Source organism: Numenius arquata, chromosome 6, assembly GCF_964106895.1.
Source record: "Numenius arquata chromosome 6, bNumArq3.hap1.1, whole genome shotgun sequence".
In the NCBI taxonomy this organism is placed as follows: domain Eukaryota; kingdom Metazoa; phylum Chordata; class Aves; order Charadriiformes; family Scolopacidae; genus Numenius; species Numenius arquata.
Window position 1 is genome coordinate 54356329 of NC_133581.1, and position 8184 is coordinate 54364512.

The window sequence follows — 8184 nt, forward strand, 5'->3', positions numbered from 1 at the left end:
ATCTGTAATTTAAACTTAAGTTTTAACTTAATTTAGGGAAAAAATATATTACTTGGGCTTAAGAAAACTAAATTGGTTTCATCTGACAGTGCTGCAATGTCAGCCAGAATATCCTGCCACTTACTATAGCCAGGACTGGTACTCAGAAGGCCTGACTGTTATTTCCTGCTCAGCAATAGATTTTTTTGTATAACTTATTCCTTTCTTGCCTCAGTTTCTTTAGCAACAAAATGATGAGAATAATGGTCAATGTGAAGCATGATTTAATCTCCAAAAAGTATTTTGAGATCCACAGATAAAAGATGATACATAAATGCAAAGGACTGTTAGTTAATTATTCATTACAGGAGAAAAATAATATACAGGTTTACACACTAGGTAATATGTAATAACTTTTCTGTTAGAGACTGGAACTACAAGAATAATCTAAATCTTTGCTTACTGGTTTTTTTCCTCGAGGTTTTTATAGGGAGGTAGATACTATAATGTTTCTTTATAGAGTTTAAAACAGTCTGACTTTTTAGCTCTTTACAGTAGCTGACTTCAAAAAAAATAATAGTATAAACAGATAGTCTTGTATTGTCTGTGAATTACATAATTTTTGAAAAACCTCACATAATCCATCAGTGAGATTTTTCTTACTATAGATATATGAAACTCACGCCAGAGTTGTAGAAACCTTTTGATACAATTTTCCCATTTATTCAGATCAGTTCTTCATTAATTTCTAAACAAACTTGAGCTTTTTACTATTTTCATGTAAGTATATTTCTTCTATAAATGGTGGTGGGGGGTCAGTTACAGCAAATGAGATCAAAGGAGAAGGTAACTGGATAGATCCAGATATTCCTGCTTAATTTGGAAGGCACATAATGCATGTCTGGAGTGCCTCCTAGGAAATGCCTATGAAATGTACTTTGCACTAATCTTTGAGCTGTATTCTGACAGTTATTTCTTCATAATCCTCATCATAAGCCTGTGCTCTTTGATGAATAGTTTAACCCTAAACTCTGAGCTGGATAATTCTATAGTATGAAAAAATTAACTCGTTGCTGGTAATAGAAGTGTCTAAATAGCTATTTACAATTTAAAAATACAGTGATGACACTGACAATTCTATTCATGGACCACTTCTGTGACAATCCTTTCCTCCTCTCCGTCAAAATGTCATTCTATATGTTTACATAAATATTAAAATAAGTGATGGGTAGATCTTTTTGTTGCTTGGCTTTTGAAAATTCCTATGTTTTCATTGATCAGTGCACTTTTGAGTGTGCTGAAGGTAAGTTCGCAGGTAAGGATGAGAAAAGAATCCAGGGAAAAGGTCAGATTTGATGACTTCCCTTGTTTCTTTAGAAACAAAGTCTTTACAAAAATCAATGAGTTTTCTACATCAATACAATTTTTTACACTAACTTGTACCTCAGGCTGTAAAAGTCATTGTTTGCCTACTGTATGCTTCTGCATTAAATGCTTTGGCATGTGATCATTTAATGACTATCTATGGTTGTTCTGGAAGAGCTATGTTTTGCAAATAAAACTTCATTTTCTGTAACCTACTATTACTTTTTTGTTTCCTTTTAGAAACTTGGCTGCAATTCAGGTGCAGGTTCATCCTGTAAACCCTGGGATGACCTCCAATTCCATTGTATCACTGCCTTTCATTACACTGACTCCCAAGATAGATTTTCTTTCCAAATGTGATTTGTCCACGTTGGCTTTGTGATCAGGCTGCATATGCTAGTCCTATTTTAGTGAACATTTTGTATTGTAGCAAGGCCATTTGCTTTCATATGGATTCCTCTCCCAAGCTACCTCTAATGACCTCCCCTTCCTAAATTGGATGCTCCTGTACTACTTATCACTGGTTCTGTTCTTTAAAGTTTTGGAGTTCCACAGAATTCATGATCAGTCTGGTTCATCTTTTCAGAACTGTACCTATCAGTACTCTTCTATTTTATGTATCAAATTTAATATTTATGTGTATAATGCATAAGTTTATTGAAACTATTTTACTTTTAAAGTGACAATTTTGTTGGATTGCAGCAAAAAGAAGTCATTAGCCCTCCTGATTCAATACATCTAAAAATTAAGCAATTAAAATAAATGGTATTTTATTTATTTAATTTTAAAATTTAATCTATGCAACACTTCAAGAAACAACTACATGGTGTTGTATATTAGGAACTGTTGACATTCTACTGAATTAAGTACAACATTTTGGGTTTTTATGCTTCTTGAGGTGGTAATGAGAAAAAAAGTTTTTAAAAAATGTGTGCCTTGCTGTATTTCTTATACCATTTATTAAAAAGCTGCTTTCACAGTGAAATTATGTTGGTTTGAAAGGAGGAAATAGCAAGGTTAAGATGTGTGAATAATTTCTGTATATATGTATAACCAAGTGCAAACATTGATGTATAATGACAGTATAAAATGCTTTCATGTTTGTGATGTCCAGTGATGTGGAAAATATAAGCCTTAAAACCATTAGATTGCATGGTAATTAGAATTGGCATAATAAACATAGTTTATTGGGGAAAAAAAGCAGAACTGGTGATCTGTTTTACCTGCGTTCCAAGAACAGAATGCTTTATCAAAGCACAGAAGAATATGTTTTTGTTTGCAAATATTCCCTGGAGACATGAGATTCCGTAGCTGGTGAAGATTTGTATTACCTGGCTCAGATGTAAAGAACCTCCTCATTAAAGATTCTGTAGGTCTTTTGGGCCAAACAAAGAGACACAAATATTTAGTAGTTTAAGCTAGTACACTAACGACTGCAGCGGTGGCAATGATCAAGCACACTTTTATAGCAGATCCTTTCTTTGTTTATCATTAACAGTTTGTTGTCTGTTTCTTAAAATTTCATAATTATATTAAATAAGCTTTACATATATTTATATAGATACTTTTACAGTTGGCTGTTTCAATGACTTAGACTGCACATTTTAAATGTTTTTAGCTTGTGTTAAAACTATATTGGGTGGCCAAAACAAGCCAGGCAGGTTTCTACTTAAAAACACTCTCGGGAAGGGATGTCAGGAAAGTTGAAAGGCAAGGAATGCTCTCCCGTACCATGTTCTATCATTATTTTTCTAAGTATACAAATGCTTTTACAAAAAGCTTCTTCTTCGCAATTAAAAAAATGTGCATCAGTTCAGCAAGCTTGGCTAGTAGCTTAAAGAAACTATACTGACCAGCTGATATATTCATACAACACTAAAGGAACAGGTATTTTAAAAAACCTCAATTTTCCTAATTATTAACAGCTTCCTATTCCGGCAAGAGACAAATTATTTCTCTCTCAATTTAAATTTCCACTGCATAGCCTTCTGTAGGCTATGGTATGGGTAGGGCAGCAGAAACAACTCTGATCTTAAAGAAAAGTGTAAAGAATAAGAAACAATTTTTAAGAGAGTCTTTTGAATCCAAAAAGTTTACTGCTTTTGCCTATCTTGTATCACGTACAAATCTAATAGGTTAACCTATAATTACCTAAAATGTATAACTATATAGCTAACAATCACTTTACTATTTTTTTAAATATTTTTTGAATTCTATGTAAGTAACTTGGATTATAACTCCTAATTTTAGTAAAATATTTACAATAACAACTATGTTCATCTATGAATTATTTCAAACATTATTTTTAAAATGGTCTTGACATAAGAATTTAATTTGGAATAATTCTTTTTTTTTCTTCCCAACATTTTCTGATTTATATTGTATTTTTTTAAACTTACTTTATTATAGTCATACCTTACACTATGATGACAGGAAAACTAATAAGTCAGAGGTTTTTCAGATCTGTCACCTTACCCAACAGACTGTGCAGAACTCCATCAATTACTTGTACCATTCTATTAAGCCATTTGCCACAAATTCGCTTTTTTCCTGGGGGAAAATAGCAGTACTTGTCAAATCAATAAGCCACATATTCATCATACAATATCTGGAATATTATATGGTCACAACTCAAATTTCTGTCGTTCCTTTCTGAAAGATGCTGAACATTTTAATTTAATTAATATTCCCAGATCTATATTATTTGTTCTCATGAGATGGTCATCATTTTTATGGCAGTGACGCAAGACTCGTCATTATCAACTGTTTATTTTTTGGCATGGTTAGAAACTTTACTCTTTTTTATTTTTATTCTCAGAATATATTCAACTTTTTTGTGAATAAAAATTAATTTATAAAGGAAAAGATATCCCTGATATGTACTCTACAGGATTTGTTCATGTCTTAGCATAAGTCATATGCTTATGGCCAAATTGTGCCTAGAACTTGCAAGAAGTTCTAGTGTTAACTCCCTAAAGAAAAATATTGGTATAGTGTAAAATTAGTGTTGTACCAATATTACCTCTAAGAACAGCATATACATAGATTCCTGTATAGGTCCTGTTCCCTGCTGGTGAAATTTTCCTGTGGTGTAGAAGCAAGCTGCAAGCTTTCTGCAGCATTTATCCCCACCTAAAGTTCCATAGGCTGTTTTTTATTCCACACACTCCCTGGCTCATGCTTGAACAACATCTGCAATGTGTGAGGAGGCCATTTGACAGCAATGGCCCTGACACGTGGATCTCCCTTTCCTGCCTGCTTCACATTCCTCCCACGGAGAGCCAGAGTGCTCCAGCTCCAAGCAAAGGGAATGCACACTAATGCTGGTGGTAAAAAACATGCCTGGATGACGATTTAGAAGGTGTTTTGTAATCACAGTATTTTTATATATGGATAGCCTTGTAAACCTTGTCCCCAGTCTTTCTCACTTAATGGTTTGCCTTTTTCCCAAGGTAAGTCAAAGCGTTTTTACGGAACAGTGCCTCTGCATCTTTGTCACAGCAAGAGAAATTTAGGTGGCATCTCTATCTCCTTATGGCTGTGCTGTTCATTGTATACATATGTACACGTAACCACACAAACACAGGCAAAGATACTGAAATTGTTCCTGTTTGAAAGAGTCGCTGTCAGTTAGATGGCATCTCCACCTTCCTCCTTGGTGAAAGGATTCAGGGATGACATAGCCTCCCGTGTCACATATTTTAGAGTTTTATTCCATTTCTCCTGTGTTGAGCAAAACAACATATTTTGACTAAAATGTATTGGTTAAATGGGCTGCGTTTTTTTTTTTTTTCCCACTTGAAGAAATCAAGAACAATGTTGTAAAGGTTCCTGTGCTGCAGTGCACAGAAGAGGGGTTATTAATGTTTAGACCAGACCATACTCATACTTGGCTCAAGAGGATTAACGGGGATGTCAAGTTCTTAGCCAAGTCAATCTCCTTCACTGACAAGTTTCTACAAACTTATTCCTAATAATAGCATCGCTTTCAGAGGGATTTTGGCCAACAAATGACACCTGATCTATTGCCTTCAGTGCTGCATTTCTAATTTTTCAGACTCACCCTGTCTTTTATACCTTTTCTACCAACCTGAATCTCTTACATTTTTCACGTGACTACTGTTTGCTCAGTAAATACATGCTCATCCCTGATTTTAGAAATGTTTTTAAGGACTAGACCATAAATGAACTTGGCATCACTTAGGTCTGTGCACTGGATGAATTCTAAGTGTTTCAGTGCTTTAAAAATGAAATTTCCTATGCAATAGCAAGTAATATTACTTACAAAATATTGCTGTACAAATATTGCTGGGATATTGTAGTTCCTGTCAAACTAATTCTTAAAAATTACAAGTACAGAATTACATCATGTTTAAAATGATATTATATGGTATGAAAAGAACAGTTAGATAAGTAAATGTTTTTACCTCTGCCTTATGTTGAGCTCACGTCTCTCTGACATTCTGGGTTTGGAAACTGAAGTGAAAATTATTTTAAGAACACATGCAATTCTTTAAAGATTTTTATCTTTCTTGTAATTACTGTGAGGATATTTTAAATGCAGCAAGGATCCAGTTGTAGCATTTTCCAAAGAAACATTATGAGAGTGAACAGGGAAAGGGAAACATATTTGGCAAGATTTCAAGTAATAGTGGAAAAACACAAACCGTTCTTGATGCACTTCATTTACAGAATTAAAAGAACTGGAAGAACTGATTCTGAGCATCAACCATCTACCCCAAATCTACCCCTTTTTTCCAGGGGGAGTTAAATGCTATGGGAAATAATGTGCCCTCAGATAAGGTGGTATGGCAACTTCTCATACAGGGTGCTGTGCATATACACCTGAACTTCTGCTCTGTAGCTCTTGAAGCAAAAGCTTAATCCCAGAATTGCCTTTGGAGGGCATGGGTTTTGTTGTTTCTTCATGAGGAACAGAACCAAATTTGGGCTGAGAAATACCTGCCTCTAACAGGCTTAAAAATGAAGATGTAGCAAGCAGAATTTAAATAATATACAGTGGTAGGCAAAAAATATAAAAGGAAAAGAAAACAAAAAGCAATCTTTCTGTAAATCCTTGTGGTCCCCTGCCAGTAGTTTAATCAAGAATACTCTAAGCTTGGTAGGATTGTGGTAGTTCTATTAACTGATCATTATTTATCCTGACATACTGATACCAGACAGATCTATGTCTCCCTATAGCTTTTGCTTCACTTACCTCAAAGTAGGGCTTTTCAAAGTACTGAAAAGATTATGGAGATGTCTTTTCAATGGTTAAAATTGTGGCATGAATCAAAAAAAAAACCCTCAGCCCTACAGCTCTGTTGGGTTGCTGAGCATCTGTGCCAGCCCAGCTGATCAGTGATGCTTTTGGCCATATTTTGTGGAGGCAAAGCCTTTAAAAAGCTTTTCATGCACATAGAGCTCTATTTTCCACTATTAGTATGACTACTAAAGAAAGCTTCCTCTGTAAGGGGAGTTTGCCTTAAATGAGAATATAAATGTTTCTCAAACCTGTTGCTGTTCATTTTACATTTCCTGCATCTCTTATCCTCTGGTCTTCTGAGCTGAACAGGTCTCCACTTGTACCTTTTCTTCTTGTGCAGTTCAGCGACTAAAGGAAGGGTTTGCAACTTAGGTGTGGAACGGGCAATTTACAGGTAACGTTTTGAAAGGCGGGCATGTGGCAGACAGGACAGTAGGGGCTTGGAGTGAAGAGAGAGTGGCTGGTAGATGCGCAATGCTGCAGCCATGCTAGCTGGGCTGGAGGGAGCGTTCAGATCTGCAAACGGCGTGCTGGCTGATGACTGAAAGAGAGGAGCAGAGGAGGAGGTGGGGTTTTGATGGTGGTTGATGGGAACTATCTCTGGTTAAAAAATTTGTAGAATCATAGGAGCTACACTGTATTGAAACAGATTTATCTCTGTTGCTAGACTTGTTATTGCAAACTGCAAAGTGATGCTATTCATGAGTACTCATTTTTCTGAATCTGCTGTTCAGTATGCCAAGCATATCAATCAGATGTACCATTGTCAGTTAATTAACATTTGATTGCATTAAACATAGGGTGTTGAAGGGGAGGTTTCTTCTCGGAGAGGGAGGGGTATCTATGTGTGAGTTCTTTGGAGAGGGGGGGATGTGTTCTTAATAATTATTGTCAATTGTGAGTAAAGTCAAATTGTAATCTGTGTGTAGATATTTCTGTGCCACTTGCTACTTATGGCCACAGTAAGAGAGGAAGACAAAGGCAGTATGTATATCAGCACCATAGCCATATATCCTGTATGTTGGATTTTCATATGTAGAACAGCATCCGGAAATGTAAAGGTCACCATATTAGGTAAGTGTGGAAAAGGAAGGGAAGGGAAGGGAAGGGAAGGGAAGGGAAGGGAAGGGAAGGGAAGGGAAGGGAAGGGAAGGGAAGGGAAGGGAAGGGAAGGGAAGGGAAGGGAAGGGAAGGGAAGGGAAGGGAAGGGAAGAGCAAAATTTGAGTTATGCCTACAGTATATATCTAGAACTATTTGATAGCATTTTGTAACACAACAGACATGATAGTATTCAAAATAATGAATGGTTTGGTTAAGACAAATTTGTCTGTCTTCTTCTCCCAGCCGCATAATACCAAGTCACTCACAGAAACGGATTGGTAGTGAATTTAGACATGATGGAAGGAGATACTGTACTCCTTTGCATGATATATGATTAATCTATGGAATTTCATTTCTACAAGAAATTACTGAGTCAAATAGTTTAGTGGGATTGTAAAGGAGTCTAAATATAGAATAGGCAGCTGTGCTAAGATAGCAGGTTAGTTCAAACTAATGACAGTGGAGAGTAAAC

General features: G+C 35.7%; 1 protein-coding gene across 1 annotated transcript in view; it reads left to right on the forward strand.

Moving 5' to 3' along the window:
• The window catches only part of AKAP6 (A-kinase anchoring protein 6), a 229355-nt gene extending 226818 nt beyond the window's left edge, over window positions 1–2537 (forward strand). Inside the window, exon 13 of the mRNA XM_074148618.1 lies at window positions 1585–2537. The gene's annotated coding sequence lies outside the window, so the exon portion shown is untranslated. The remainder of the gene's footprint in view (window positions 1–1584) is intronic.
• Window positions 2538–8184: the final 5647 nt, after the last annotated feature.